The sequence below is a fragment of the Anomaloglossus baeobatrachus genome, chromosome 1 (genome assembly GCF_048569485.1).
Source record: "Anomaloglossus baeobatrachus isolate aAnoBae1 chromosome 1, aAnoBae1.hap1, whole genome shotgun sequence".
NCBI classification, from domain to species: Eukaryota; Metazoa; Chordata; class Amphibia; order Anura; family Aromobatidae; genus Anomaloglossus; species Anomaloglossus baeobatrachus.
This window is the reverse complement of record NC_134353.1, coordinates 472,328,396-472,343,355: the sequence shown is the minus strand read 5'-3', so window position 1 is coordinate 472,343,355 and position 14,960 is coordinate 472,328,396.

The window sequence follows — 14,960 nt, the reverse complement described above, 5'->3', positions numbered from 1 at the left end:
GCTGCCTCTAATCTCTGACCTCAGCAACCACAGTCCAAATATGTGCGATATACCGCCACACCATGACCAGACCACATATTGCCACCACATGGTAACCTAATAATACCACATACAAGGGAGAAATATCACAACACCATGACCAGACCACCTATTCCCACCACATTGTAACCGTAGCCAAATACAAGGAAGAAATACCACTACATCATGATCACACCACATATTGCCACCACATAGTGACTGAATAATATCACATACAAGGGAAAAATACTACCACACCCTAACCAGAACACATAATAACATCACATAGTGCCGCAACCGCACTCCCCTCTCCCCCACCTGATGTGATCTGTATTTACAGAATAAACGTTGCATGTACCCCAAAGTGAGCTGCTGCTATTCTACTTGCTATTGAACCATCATATAGTGACTGAATAATACTACATAAAAGGGAGATTGTTTTAAGTGGGGGGTTTTCACACTATTGCATATGTGATTGTATTTTTTCTAGGCAAATTGTTTCCTTTAAAATAATACTATTAAAAGTTACCTTTTACCCACCTTTCATATGCAACTACTCCTGATTGTTGTGATCTGTTAAGCCTGCTTTACAGGTTACGATTCTGCATACGATATCGTATGCGATCGTAACCGCCCCCATCGTATGTGCGGCACGTTCAATTTGCTGAATGTGCCGCACAAACGAGTTATCCCCCATCACACGTACTTACCCGTCCATACGACCTCGCTGTGGGCGGCGAATGTCCACTTCCTGGAGTGGGAGGGACGTTCGGCGTCACAGCGACGTCACGCGGCAGCCGGCCAATAGATGCGGAGGGGCGGAGCTGAGCGGGACGTAAACATCCCGCCCACCTCCTTCCTTCCGCATTACCGGCCGGGAGCTGCAGGACACAGATAAGATCTGTTCATCGTTCCCGGGGTGTCACACACTGCGATGTGTGCTACCCCAGGTACGATGAACAATCTGATCTTCAATTCATGAGGAATGAACGACGTGCGTGCGATGAACGTTTTACCGTTCAATCGCCATCGCACGTAGCTGTTACACACTGCAATGTACCTTACGATGCCGGATGTGCGTCACTTACGACGTGACCCCGCCAACACATTGTAAGATACATTGCAGCGTGTAAAGCGGGCTTTATAAAGTAGTGCATGTTTTTGGGGTATCACATTTTTCTCATGTTCACATTATGAGCCATAAACTATGGATGGGATGTCATAAAGACAACCTTTAGCAGATTTGTACAGTGGTGACTATATTCAAAATTACTGCAAAATATTCTTACTAGTTCTTTGGAGTATAAACTAACATCAACCAAGAATGCCTTTTACATTTCTGAAAACTTGACATGATCTTTATTTAGTCCTCTGTAATTTTGACATGCCATGTTTACTTTTAATAGTCTGATGTTTTAAATTAATGTACTATTTAGAGTTGATTAATGTCCGATGAAGATCATTTAATGTTACTGATATGAATATGTGTTCTTATAGAGGTATATGGATACTTTGAGATAAGTAAAAACTATTTTCAGCAATTTACACCAAGGTAACCAAAGTTGTCACTTGTTGAACAAGTTTTTCAGTTTGTCACATAGTTTCTGTTTTTAGACACGTTTCAATGGAATCTTTCCTCTGGCCATATCAACCCATCGTATATAGTGTTATATTTTCTTACAGTGTGGAACTGGGGTTCTAAGGGCTCACCAGTAACACTGACTCGGAGGGTCCACTGTTCAGCTACATGTAAATGTTACATAACCCTCATTCACAAACGTACCTTCTGTATAATAATAAACTGGGTAGTTAAATGTTTGATTTAAATGTTGCCTTGTCGGTATACAGTAATTAATGTGCATTATGCAAACTACAACTCATATCTAAACGATGGGAGGCCCCTCCTGCATTGGGGCCCACCTTTGGATTCACCTGTTTCCATCTTAGTTTTAGAATTGGATCACGTGTTTGTGCTTCTTTTCCAGTGTATGCCTCTCCAGCCCCTACACAGTTCACCTTTTTTTTTTTTTTTTTTTTTTTTTTTTTAAACTTTGAATTTTTATTGAGATTTTCAATTTTCATTTTACATACATAAAACAAAACATAAAATTCACAATTCTTAAGACACATGTCCCCAAAGAAGGTAAAAAACATGAATTATGTCGCAATACCTGGTGATAGTATACCATGCCACCACTCCTTCCCCACAACCATGAGTAACCCCAAGCTGTAGGGTGGAGCCGCTGTGACCTGAAGGACATCTTACTAATGGTAATGATTGCCAAAGAATACCAATATGAATCAATAAAACTTCGAACCTAGACAGACTATGACAAAACAGGTGAGGGGGGTTAGGAGGGGAGTGGAGAAGTAGAGGGGAAGAGGGAAGGGTTTCAAGAGTCCACGCTCCTTCTATAGGGCCCATAGGCTCCAATCTCACAGATCCTCCTGTCCTGCAAAGTAGTCCCATGGTGCCCATACGCCCTGGAAACGATCAACTGTGTCATTCAGTAGTGCCGTGAGATGTTCCATGTGTCTAACATCCAGTAATCTATACTTGAGGCTCTGGAGTGAGGGTGTCCCTGGCTGCCTCCAATTCTTTGCAATTAAGCATCTGGCCGCCGTAAGGATGTGGGACAAAAGCCTAGAGGCCGTTCTTCCCACTCCCCCAATCCCAAGACTCAGAACATAGATCAGGGGATCAAGATCAACCTCTATATATAGTACTTTGTGAATCAGCCCTCTAACCTGCTCCCAGAAGGGGACTATCCCTTGGCAGGACCAGAATATCTGCAGAATGGTGCCCTTGCCTCCCCCGCATCTCCAGCAACAAGCCGGTATGGAGGGGCACACTTCACCTTTTAACTTCACCCACTCTATGGTATGACCAATCCTGTGTCATTTTTACCTTATCGCCTCTCCCAGTACACTATGGCATGAGTACAAACTGACAATAGCCTCCTATTTAAATTGTGAGACACCACATAGTCCCTTATATATAGCATGAGCCCCCCCATTGCCTCCCTAATGTCAGTATGAGCCATCACATAGCTGTCTATATACAGGCACACATCACACACACATATGTACATACAGGTACATCTCAATAAATTAAAATATCAAAAAGTTAATTTATTTCAGTAATTTAATATGAAAAGAGAAATGCATATATTATATAGAGTCATTACACACAGAGTAATCTATTTCACGTGTTTATTATATATTATATTAAGTCATTACAAACAGAGTGCTCTATTTCAAGTGTTTATTCTGTTCATGTTGATGATTATGGCTTACAGCCAATGAAAACCCAAAAGTCATTATCTCTGAAAATTAGAATATTATATAAGACCAACTGAAAAAATTATTTGAAACTCAGAAATGTTGGCCTACTGAAAAGTATGTACAGTAAATACACTCAATACTTGGTCTAGGCTCCTTTTGCATTAATTACTGCATCAAATCGTTGTGGCATGGAGGTGAACAGCTTGTGGCACTGCTGAGGTGTTATGGAAGCCCAGGTTGCTTTGATAGCAGCCTTCAGCTCATCTGCATTGTTGGGTCTCGTGTCTCTCATCTTCCTCTTGACAATACCCCATAGATTCTCTATGGGGTTTAGGTCAGGTGAGTTTGCTGGCCAGTCAAGCAATGTCAAGTGCCAATCAAGTGATACTGTGGTTATTAAACCAGGTATTGGTACTTTTGGCAGTGTGGACAGGAGCCAAGTCCTGCTGGAAAATGAAATTTCCATCTCCATATAGCTTGTCGGCAGAGGAAAGCATGAAGTGCTCTAAAATTTCCTGGTAGATGGCTGCACTGACTTTGGTCTTGATAAAACACAGTGGACCTACACCAGCAACTGACATGGCTCCCCAAACCATCACTGATTGTGGAAACTTTACACTAGACCTCATTCAGCTTGGATTGTGGCCTCTCCACTCTTTCTGCAGTCTCCGGGACCTTGATTTCCAAATGAAATACAACATTTACTTTCATCTGAAATCAACACCTTAGACCACTGAGCAGCAGTCCAGTTCTTTTTCTCCTTGGCCCAGGTAAGACGCTTCTGGCTTTGACTATTGGTCATGAGTGGCTTGACACAAGGAATGGGACAGTTGTAGCCCATGTCCTGGATATGTCTGTGTGTTTGGTGGTTCTTGAAGCACTGACTCCAGCAGTAGTCCAGTCCTTGTGAATCTCCCCCAAATTTGTGAATGGTCTTTTCTTAACAATCTTATTAAGGCTGTGGTTATCCAGGTTGCTTGTGGACCATTTTCTACCACACTTTTTCCTTCCACTCAACTTTCCATTAATATGCTTGGATACAGCCCTCTGTGAACAGCCAGCTTCTTTAGCAATGGCCTTTTGTGACTTACCCTCCTTGTGGAGTGTGTCAATGACTTCCTTCTGGACATCTACCAAATCAGCAGTCTTCCCCATGATTGTATAGCCTACTGAACCAGACTGAGAGCCCATTTTAAATGCTTAGGAAGCCTTTTCAGGTGTTTTGTGGTAATTATTCTAATTTTATGAGATTACTTTTGGGTTTTCATTGACTGTAAGCCATAATCATCAACATTAACTGAAATAAACACTTGAAATAGATCATTCTGTTTGTAATGACTATATATAATGTGTTTCCCTTTTTGTATTGAATTACTGGAATAAATTAACTTTTTGATGATATTATACTTTATAGATATGTACCTGTATGTATGTATATTCTATATATAATATGAAGTGAATATGTGTATATTGTGTCTCTGGTTCATCGACTCCTTCACACATCAGACGCCATGGAGTGATGTCATCGTGTCTGCTGTCTTAGTTGCACACGCTGAGTTATGGAAGAAGGAGTTGACGGCTCTGTCCTCCACCAATATATTCACAGCTATCTTCACCTTGATGATGCAGAAAGTGGTGTTAATGAGATGCTGGCAGGGGAGGGCATGATGTGGGCCGTTGGCCACTTTGCACAGGTCTGGTGTAGAGCATTCTCTGAAGTGCTACATCTGCATCACTAACCTTTACAATTGAAAACTCTGAGAAGGCTGAGGAAATGAAGCATTTTTAAAAGCATGGATAAAAGGCACTGAATAAGGCCTACTTCACAACATTTAATGAGTTGATTTAGAACAAATTTCTGAGCCTAAGTTCTTATAAAAGGGGTATTTTGAAGTTATTAAATTGCTTTACATAGTTAGACAGCATGAAAAAAGACAAGTTTGCAATTAACATGCTTTTTCTGTGTTCACTTTCCTGCTGTGACAGCCCTTATTTTACATATGGCACAGCTGGTTTCTATGACAATTGGCTTAGTGTGTGCTGTAGTTACATTCCAGGACTTGTTAACTCCTAATATCCCAGCCACCTCTCGCCCGCCCATTGATTTCTATGCAGAAGATAGCTCCTAACAAACTGCTGTTTTAAATCTTGCAAAATCACCAGGCCCACCCTTTAAATTCACTGACATTCCATGACCAATGTTATTGTATGGTTTATTTTATATACAATTTTCAAAGATCAGAATACAACAATGCACTGTGTATCAGCTAACATGAATAGCAAAGTAGTTGTCGCTATCCTTTTTGATTTAAGTCCCTGCTTAGCAAAGAGTATTCTTCACTGGATTTATGAGCATTCATGTGGTAGTGCCACAATGGCTATATACAATCACTCTCTACCATTGTTTCTTTACTATCTATAGTAGCTCAGAGCACTGCACAACTTGCCTTAGGGGTGCTTCACACATAGCGAGATCGCTACCGAAATCGCTGCTACGGCACGGTTTTGGTGACGCAACAGTGACCTCATTAGCGATCTCGCTGTGTGTGACACTGAGCAGCGATCTGGCCCCTGCTGCGAGATCGCTGCTCGTTACACACAGCCCTGGTTCGTTTTCTTCAAAGGCGCTCTCCCGCTGTGACACACAGATCGCTGTGTGTGACAGCGAGAGAGCGACGAAATGAAGCGAGCAGGGAGCAGGAGCCGGCATCTGGCAGCTGTGGTAAGCTGTAACCAGGGTAAACATCGGGTAACCAAGGTGGTTACCCGATATTTACCTTAGTTACCAGCCTCCGCAGCTCTCACGCTGCCTGTGCTGCCGGCTCCGGCTCTCTGCACATGTAGCTGCAGTACACATCGGGTTAATTAACCCGATGTGTACTGTAGCTAGGAGAGCAAGGAGCCAGCGTTAAGCAGTGTGCGCGGCTCCCTGCTCTCACGGTTATGATCGCTGCTTCGGCTGCTGTGTTTGACAGCTAAGCAGCGATCATAACAGCGACTTACAAGGTCGCTGTTACGTCACAGAAAATGGTGACGTAACAGCGACCTCGTTGTCGCTGTCGCTTAGTGTGAACCAGCCCTTACTCCCGTCTTGCCTTCTGTGACCCTTCTGCTTCTCCTTATGATGCATTACTTAATCTAAACTTCAGTGTCAGAAAGCAGTTCAGGACAGAATGTGCTTACAAATCCATCTTGCCTCCAGGTAATCCTCTCTATATGTTTTACTAGTTCCACCCATTGAAACGCAATGAAAAATGTCAGTGTGGGTAACATTCTACACCAATGTCATCAAACGTTTGCAAATTTAGAGAAGACATTGTGTATGACTTGGTTCCCATGGAATGACCCTCAGGGCTACATCTTCCTTCTGTAATTTTACTAAACCTATTTGAAGGTTAAATGACCACCTTGCCACAGTAAATAGCATTTTAGTTTAAACTTAGCACAGCATCATATTAATATTGGCTTATAAAGAAAATAAAGATATATTACATATGTGCATTAGAAGAGGGGAGGGATTTAATTTTCACATGACAGACAGTCCTTTAGTTTACAGCTGTAGAAGGTCGCAGCGTTTGGCTACCAGGCTGTCTAACTTTCCCTTTTTTCCCTGCTTGGGGTTTATCCCTTTCTCTTTTGGATCCTGCAGATTTCCTCACCTTTTCAGCTGTTAATCTTCAGGACATACCTTTGTGTCTTTAAATACCCTCATTCCCCCTAACTCATTGCTGGTGATAGATCTAATATCCTTATCAAGCCTTCAGTGCAAGTATTCATTTAGAGAAACTTTGTTGTTGCAGTTCTTCTCCCTAAAGGCCCATTCACACACAACGACTTACCAGCGATCCCGACAATGATACGACCTGATAAGGATCGCTGGTAAGTCGTTGGGAGGTCGCTGGTGAGATGTCACACAGTCAGACCTTACCAACAACGCAGTAATGATGAGCAACCTGTATAACGATCTCAGCGGCGGTGGGACCCTGTTAGTAGGTCGTTGGTAGGCGTCAAACACAGCGATGCATCCTGTCCAGCAGCACATCGCCTTTGAAGAAAATAATCCGGACCATTCGGCAACGACTAGTGTGACGCCCTGGATCCCCCAGGGGTCACAGGTAACACCACCATCAACACCACACACACACTCCCACCCCTAGTGAGGACACAACAGTCACCCGAAAGGAGACCTGATGCCTCCCTCAGGGCAAGTAGGGCACACCAGGTGGGCAGAGTCAGGTGGAAAGACACGCCCACCGAGGAGACTACTGTCCTGGGGCAGGAAATACAAACAGTTTGAGTTGTAGAGTGACAGTGACAGGAGGTGTAGAGCTGTCAGGGACCCGGGTAGGAGCCTGGGACCTTTGAAACGTCAGGCAGGCAGACGGTGGTGGCCGCCTGCAGGAGTACCGGTGTAAGACCGGCGGAACCGTAGGGACCGGGCAGGGTTGGAGCCCGCCGGACCTGAACCGGGGAGTCAACCGTTTTCCGGAGCACCAGAAACCGGGTACTCAGACCCCGTCCTAGCTTAAAAACCACTGAGTGTAGGCAAGTTGACTGATTGCAGTCTGGACCTCACGGGTTCATTTTCACCCCAAGACCCGAAGGAAGGCAAAGGCCCACCGAGACCGGGTGAGCACCACCGCCAAAGGCCAACCACCCGACGGGCCAGCGCCTGCAGGCAACAGAGGGCTCCTCCGGCAGCTGAACGCCGGGGAGCGGGCTACCACTGCCCAGGGAGGGGAGCCGAACACCAATACCAGAGGTGCAGGGAAGAGGGACCATCACCAACCTCACCGGGGACATCAGCAGCCGGCTGCGGGTACCGACCATCCTTGAACTTTGGTTTACCAGTGACTCTGCGTGCGGTTAATCGTGAGTACACCGGTGCCATCCGAGCACCACACAGCAGCGCGGCGCCCTGCACCACATCGCCATCGCCGTCCCCATCGGGCCCCGGGACGCACCGCCCCTACCCACGGAGGGGTTAACACCGAGGCTGCGCCACCAACACCGATCCCGGGAATACCCTCCACTCCTGCCGCAGCGGTGGTGCATCCCATCACCACAAACCGTGGGTGGCGTCACGGCTCACTCACCCGACTCCCACCGTACCCCCCCACCCCCACTGCTTCCCCTTAACGGAGTGACGTGACCCCCGGTCCGGTGGTGCTCGAGCCACCGACCACCCGAGCCTGGACCTCGAGTGGCTCGGCCCGAGCAGCGGAGCGGCCGAGCCCTCTCAGGGTAGTACACATCCACTCTTTCTGGCGTCATGAACAGGATTCGGACAGTCCACTCACCCTTGTAAGTGCGCCTTAGAAGTGTCCGTCAGTGGCGTCCTGCCGAAAAAGTTGAAGTCCCGCCATCTTAGGCGCGAAAGTTTCCCGCTCGAGTCGTCTTCCCCGAGCAGTGAAGGCACAAAAAAGAAGCCCCGCCCCCAAAGCAGAGAGTGCTGAGAAAAGACCACGGGGGAGGACGGGTGACGAGTGGTTCCCCATGTGATCCCGGTGGAAAAGAAGCGGGGACGCCAGGACCCCGCGCCCGTCTTATTCCTGGAGGCCGAGCAAGCAACATGTCCATCCCGTCTAGCAAGCCCGAAGAACCCGCGCCCGGAACATCGGCGTGGCTGGAGGCCCAGGCAATGCTGCTGTGTCACCGCAACCAAGCGGAACCACGCCACCTGATGGCCCGGTGGACGGCCGAAGTGGAGGAGCTGGTTACAGCCGCGCGGTTGTACGAAGTGGAGGCTATTCTTGAGGAGCGGGTAGGTGACCCACGCCCCTATGTCCCTGAGGGACCGGCCGCTGCGGCTGAGGGACCCGGTCTGCCCGCGGCCCCTATCCAGTCTCCCCTGCTGCCCGTGCTGGCTGCCGCCCCCCCTCCGCCCGGCCCGCTGGCGCCTCCCCCGGCAGTGGAGGCCGCGGTCCCGGCCCAAGGAGATCCGCCTGCGGAGAAGATCGCCAGTGGACAAGGAGAAGCTACAGTTCCCGCATGGGCTTTAGGAATGGCGCCCGCCCAAAACGCGGAAGCTGAGGCGGCCCGGGGCCAGTGGCCGCCAGGGATGGCGGTGTGGCTGGAAAGAAAGTTGGTGCAGTTCTGTATCCAGGTACGGATCGAATCAATGAGGCAGGCTGTGAGCTGAAAGCAGGGGTTACGGGAGATGGCAACCGTGGTGCGGGCGAATGAGAGGCCCGCCTCGGAGAACACGCCCCTGCAAGATCCAGCCTCCCCAGACCCGCCGATCCGGCAGGATGCCGGACCCATTTGCGGTGAGATCCGCGAATCCCAGGTGCCGCAGATCACTGTTCCGGCCGTGGGGGTAAGGCAGGCGTGTACGGGTGCTCAGCTGCAAGTCGGAGCCTCCACGTCGCCGACCCCCGATGAAGAGTAGGCAGCGGACGTCCCGTTGTCACGAAAGACAGTTGGGACCTACAGTGTTTACCTAATTAGCTATGGAAGTACCCGTCCCCGTTGGGACTTGTATTGCCCCGTTGCCCCCCGCTTTGCCCCTGTTGCGTGAGTGACTGCTCATGGACAAGGCCGTGGACTTGCTGGCCACCCAAAAACGTTTGGGCTTGTAAATATTGCCCCATCCTGCCCCCTTTACATGCCTTCCTATCCCGTTAGCCTCCATAGAGGCAGACTGGAGGAAGGACCCACAGCAGAGCAGACTGGGGTCCGGTCACCACTGGGACCGGTGACCATCCTCCGGGGAGCCCTTGAGCAACTGCCGGGTGCGCCGCACCATACCCGTTCCCGCCTGGGTGATCTGGCTATGTTCCTGTTTCCGGACTGGGGAAAAGGGGTGCTAGCCATGTTGAGGACAAGAATTGAGTATATAAAAATACTTAATTCAGCCATTTCATAGACTCAGTTATATAGTTCAGTAGATGTGAACTAACACACATATTTGTGAATGCTTTTGTTTCTTACTAACATGTATATATGTATATTGCATATTCAGTGTATTTTCCTTAGACACAGTATATACCAGCACATGTAATTGTAAAGATGGCTGCCATTTCCTGTTTTGCACCCAAGACAGATGGACAAAGGAAATTCCTGGAGTCTGGACTGACCAATCCAAGGAGGATGTGTAGATCTCTCTGCGTCATGAAGCCCTGCCCTGCAATACTTGATTGGACTAAAACTTTTGTTTACACCCCCTTACTGCTTGGTCTAGAGTTTTTTTCAAATAATAAAGAGCACTTGGTGAGAGCCAGTCATGGAGATAGATGTAACTGACTTGCTGTCCAGTTATTTAGTCTCGAAGTGCACTCATGACAATTTATGATTTGAAACAGCAGCCAGATCCCGAGAGATCCTTTGAGTCTCATCATCATCGTCATTGTGAACTTGACAGTTGGTGCGCCAAGTGTGGGGCCACCGAGAAGGGTGAGTCAGAGCTTCCACTTTCCAGACATCTGGGGCTACTCCACAAGTATCCAGGTGTCGCTTGATAGGATTGATCACCCTTCATTTCGCGGTAAGTATAATATACATTGTGTGTGCTGTTTTACCTGTGGTTCGAGAGACACCTGGCGAAAGTGGGTGGTCACTAGTCCGGAGAATGGTAGTGCACCGGAGACCTAACGGTGTGACTGTCGCTCGCCGGTGACCTAGAAAAGGACCCAGACCCTATAGGTGCTGGCTTTTAGGTGTTAAAGGATCTGGCTGTCTGTATTATTGATTTGCTGTAAGTAAGGTAGAAATGGGGGGCTTTTTGAGTAGCTGTTGATTTTTATATAGTGTATGGTTAATCAGGCTTGTGATTTCTTTGTTTGGTTCTCGGAGAGTTAATTGTCTGAGCAGACAGCTATAGAAATGGTGGAGAGAAGCCCAGCGTGCCTGCAGTCTCTTACACAAAAAGGAGGGGGGTCAATCCCCCACTGGCTACTTGGGCAGGGACAGACTGCAACTCTACGTCCCTGCATTTCTCCACTAAGAGGAAAGCAAGAAAAAGGTGGGGAGGGTCACTCGCTCACGCAGCTACATTCTTGAGAGGGCAGCATTAAGGGGGGTCAGTGTGTGTTAGCCATATGTCCACTGGCTGCTTGAGACAGAGACAGAGCGGAGATCGAATTACGCAGCCTGCATTTTTTCGCTGAGAACAGAAGAGAGCAGGAAGCAAGGGGGGGTCAAGGAGTGAAGAGGCAGAGACCGGGGGTCAAGACAGCGCAGCTCTTTGCAGTGAGGAGAAAGGTGGGGTCAGTGGGCTGACATACAGGAGGTGGCTGCAGCCTTTGTATAGTAAAGCAAACGGAGGAGTTGTAATGATTTGAAAGAAAGAAAAGTGTTATTTTGGTTTGGATTAGAGAGAAATTAACGGGTTCATGCGTTTTTCAGTCTTTTTAAATTGTTTGTTTTTGAACAGAAGTATGAGAACTAGCGATTCCCCTGTGTTGCGGATGACACAGCCACTGTTTGTTAATATTAAATATTGAATATTGAATATTGGATAGATAATAAACGAGGCGGGAAGGGTTCTGTTAACTTAAAGTGGAATTAGCGTATTCCCCTGCGGTTCAGGCGCATGTCACTGTCTGCGTAGCAGACGAGACGGGAAAGGATCTCATTTTAGTTAAGGTAAAAGTGTCGGAATTAGCGTATTCCCCTGCGTATTAAACGTGAGCCACTGTTATGAGGGGGTAGGTCTTCATAACGAGGCGGGAAAGAATTCCGGTTGGAGCCAGCCGGTCCAATTAGAGCACTGTATACTCTGTTCAAAAAATAAATATGTTGTTTTTAGTAAGAGCTGAGAATGCTGTCGCCCTAGTTACAAAAAAAAAAAAAAAGCGGAAAAATATATGAGATTGTAAATAATTGTGTAAAATCGTTAGACTACCACTAGATGGCAGGCTGTAACCCATATTGATCTCTAGTGAGTTTATAATGAAGAACAAAGACCCCATTCACTGTCAGTTGCTGTTTGTAGAATCACTAAATGTTTTTCTCTAGCTGTGCCTCATGGTTTTCCTTTAGAGGTCATTATATCTGGTATTAATCAAGTCTCTCTTTGTATGCTGGAATGCAAATTTACAGGCACTAAAAGTATCCCTGGTTTACTACGTAGTTCCAGCCACTCCCAGTATACCCAGGGAGTCACAACATAGATGCTACACCCGGAAGTCAGGTGCCTGGACCTTCCTGTGGCAGCCGTCTTGCTACACCCACTGATGGCAGTACACCTCATAAGCCACACCCCTCTCAATGGCTCTTTGTTCAAAGCTCTCCACCCATCCCCGGTGGGAGGTGTTCTGTGGTATATATGACTAACACATTTGAATAAGTATAAAACAGTATATTTGTTTACTCAGCTATCCCATACATGCAAGTCAAAGATAAGTAAGTGAAATTTTTACAGAATTGATGAATAGAAAGATATCTGTTTACATAAAATCAATTGGTATTTTAGAAGTCCTGCAGCATTATATCATAAAATAAAATAAAGGAAGGTAAATATATATATCTTTGTACTGTGTTAGTTAATTTAAAACAAAAATTGTAAACGACTTACCCCTACTGATGTCAAAATGTATCAAATCCAATTGTATAAAGGAATAAGGAAAAATGTATAATGCATCCAATGTAGATATGGGAAATGGATGTGTTCACTGCTATGTCTTTGTTATAACAAAGGATGAGTTTTTTTCTTCTTCCTCTCTCGCTTTTAAGAGATAAGGATGGAATGTGTCTTGATGGAATGTGTCTTTCCCCAATAGTGACGTAAGTTTGGTTTAACCCTTAGAGTTCAGGATTTCACATTTTTGGTTAATGTTTATACCTGAATAGGGTAAATTAGATTTCATGACATATGCAAATTAGTTTGTGTTTTGTTTTTTAATGGCGATTTATTCGAACAATATATTTTTATTTTGTGACTATCACCTTTTCTGTTTTTACGATTATTTCTAAACAATATATATATTTTTGCAGGTTAGTCGCCCAGTCACAGCTGTCATTTAATCATGTCTCAGTTATTTCTATTATGAAAAGTTTTTCTTTTCTTTATGGATACAGTGTTGTTTATCGTAAGGTTTTAAAATTCCCCAGCAATGTATATTGTTGTAAGATATACGTTATTTTCAGTGTTTGTTCATTTTAGGTTTTAGTATGTAGCTAATTTATTACCTGCTGTTTTATCTTTCCTTTTAGGGAATACCAGTATAAAAACTCTGAATTTTGCCATATTGGTAAATAAACAATTAAACAAGGGGGGAATAAGGTATTAATTATATTCTCCAGTTTCTTCGAGGGTGCAGTAGGCATATTAGATAGGTTTTGAAGCTGACCTTTTTCCCACAGGTTATGTTTATTAGATTACTATGAGGTATATCTGTTAACTGAAATGGGAAAAATCTTGTCTTATATGTTTGTTTGTTTATTTATTTATTTAGTATTTTCAGTCATGTGAAGTATAGATGATCACTAACTGTATTATGGTCAGAGTTAAAGTTATAAGAATGATCTAATTTATATTTCTTTTAGTTTTGTTTTTATAGATGAAACCAGATGTTGGTTGATTCTGCACTGGATATGCTGCTGGTTACACAACATGAGGTAGTTAAATTTAAGCCACTCTCTCCCCTCTTATCGATACAGGAGGCAATGAAGCATTAAATGCCCTCTCTAGATGGGTAGAACAGGAGTAGGTAAGAGTTTTTAGATGTGTATGTAGGTTGTAGATTTTTCCTGTTGTCAAATGAATTAGGTATGCTGAAGAGAAAGTCTAGATCTGAGCTGATGGAATCGGATGGAGATTCCCGCACAGGTGCAGCTGACCAAGAAGCAGTGAACGGGCCTAGAGTTGAGAGTCTTTCACCATGCATAAAGATCATGCCTCGGTGACACCGGTCACATCAGTGACTTCTGTCACTCCTTGTGTTCTTAAATCCCTACAGGAACAAGCAAAACAACAAGGAATGGAGTGTGACATGCAGGGAGCCAGCTGACTGAGGAAGGTCTGTGGACAAAGGGTGGTAAGCTTTCTCTGCCATGAGAGCTCTTCTTAATGATGGCCCAGGTAACGTTTGTGAAAGACAATTGTCAGTGTGTGCTTTGGTAACACCAGGGTTCAGTACTCAGGTGGGTAGACTCACCCAGTCTTGTAAGACAAGTGCCTAGAACGAAGTGAGAAAAAACTGTAAGGAATCCGCAGAAACACCCTGCACCTGCTCTACCCATTCTTAGAGACTGCAAACTGATTATAGATGTATATCATGAGCACGTTGTATGCAAGTCTGTGCGTGTTGTGTAAATTTCTCTCCAGGTTTGGTCAGAGGTATTCCAGTGCAGAAAACGACATTATTGTTGAGAAGCACATGAAGGTGGTATGTAAAAAAAATGTGTTTACAAAAAGTGTATATTTTATAGAAAAGTGGAAACTGGCAAATCGTGTACAAAATGTATGTTTTGTTTTGTTTTCTTTTCGTAATAAACAGGTCTTTATGTAAGATGTTTTTTGGTTTGACACAGGCATGTACAATTTTTATATAATTGACTGAATAGTGTGATAAACAGGTGTATTTTACAATTCCAGATCTTAAATCAGAGCTATTAGCATATGGTCTCCAGTCAGGAGACTGATTGATCCTAAAGGACAAGCGAGAAAGAGCCATGAGTCAACATTAGAGGAGCTGATCCAACCACAGAAAAAT